Consider the following 1,511-nt stretch of genomic DNA (forward strand, 5'->3'; position numbering starts at 1 on the left):
CTAACTTTCATGAGACTTGAACCCATAAACATCCTACCTGGCATAGTTAGTGTTTATACCTGGGTGTACCCTAAGCCTCGCCATAAAATAAAATGTGATCATTACAGTATTTATTATACTTCGAGCTGTCTTACAACTGAAAGGGACGAATAGCACATTTACAATAAAAAATTAATTTTATCTAAAAATTATTATCTGATTTTATTATTTTTCTCTATTTTAGGTATGTTTGTCAAAGTTGTTTTATGACAAAATTTCGGCAACGGCCATACCACGCTGAAAACACCAGTTCTCGTCTGATCACTGAAGTTAAGCAGCGTTTGGCGCGGTTAGTACTTGGATGGGTGACCGCTTGGGAATACCGTGTGCTGTTGGCATTCTTTTTTATTTTCTAATTAAATTTTCTTCGTACCTTCACATTTTTTCCGCAAAGCATTACATTTTTTACCTCCATAATTTCATATGTGCCATTTATGGTTAAAATAGTTTTATAGACTTCTCTACATTCAGCGAGTTACAGAATTTTTAATTTTAAGGCCCGACATTTTTTAAAACACGATATCTCCTAAACACCACATTAAATCTCAGAGATAAATAAAAATCATCCGACGTCCCTTGTGCATTAATTTCAAAAGATAATGAACGTGCAAATGATGTTTTCAAAAAAATAGAAGATAAAAGATAAAATCAACTTTTGTGTGCCATTTGCATTAAAATAAATTTTTAGAATATAATAATCAATTGTAATTTTAATTCCTAATTCTCTGAAAAAAGGTTTAAATAAAATATTAATTTGATTCCGAAAGTTATTTAGAAAATTGTTGAAATGGATAAAAATCGAAAGAACTAAGGGCTACCAAAACATAAAATTATTATGATAACAGAACCGTCAAATTAAAAGAAAATGAGCAATCGACAAAAAAGGAAGATGACAACAGAACGCGGTATTCCCAAGGGGTCACCCATCCAAGTACTAACCGCGCCAAACGCTGCTTAACTTCAGTGATCAGGCGAGAACTTCTTTTTGTAACAAAATTGATTGATCTGCATGAAAAATAGTATAAAAGATATTTACAAGGTATATAACATATGCACAGTCTTTTCTTATTGCAGTATGTAGCCCCTGCCAATAAGTAGAGCTTAATCTACCAAATACTTTTTTATAACATACGTTTGTCGTTTGTTACACATTTGCGGTGTTATATTTCTCTCAGTCTTAAAGTTGACTACTATACAATAATTGTTGACTTGCGTAGGAAAATACTTAACGAAAAAACGCACATACAAGGTGTGTTCAAAAAATAATGTGACTTTATGGTTTTCTCAAAAAATATTCATTTATTCATCAATATTTATGTTGTCCCCTTCAAAGTAATCCCCCTCAGATATAATACACTTGTGCCAACGCTTTTTCCAATCATCGAAGCACTTCTGATAATCATTTTGTGGTATAGCATTGAGTTCTTTCAGCGATGCAGTTTTTATCTCCTCAATCGTTGAAAATCGATGTC

At 32.2% G+C, this 1,511-nt stretch overlaps 1 gene; it reads left to right on the plus strand.

Annotated features, from left to right (window-relative positions):
- Positions 1-258: 258 nt before the first annotated feature.
- On the plus strand, positions 259-377 carry LOC117181897.
- The last annotated feature ends 1,134 nt before the right edge of the window (positions 378-1,511 follow it).

The sequence above is a fragment of the Belonocnema kinseyi genome, chromosome 1, assembly GCF_010883055.1.
Source record: "Belonocnema kinseyi isolate 2016_QV_RU_SX_M_011 chromosome 1, B_treatae_v1, whole genome shotgun sequence".
Taxonomy (NCBI): Eukaryota; Metazoa; Arthropoda; class Insecta; order Hymenoptera; family Cynipidae; genus Belonocnema; species Belonocnema kinseyi.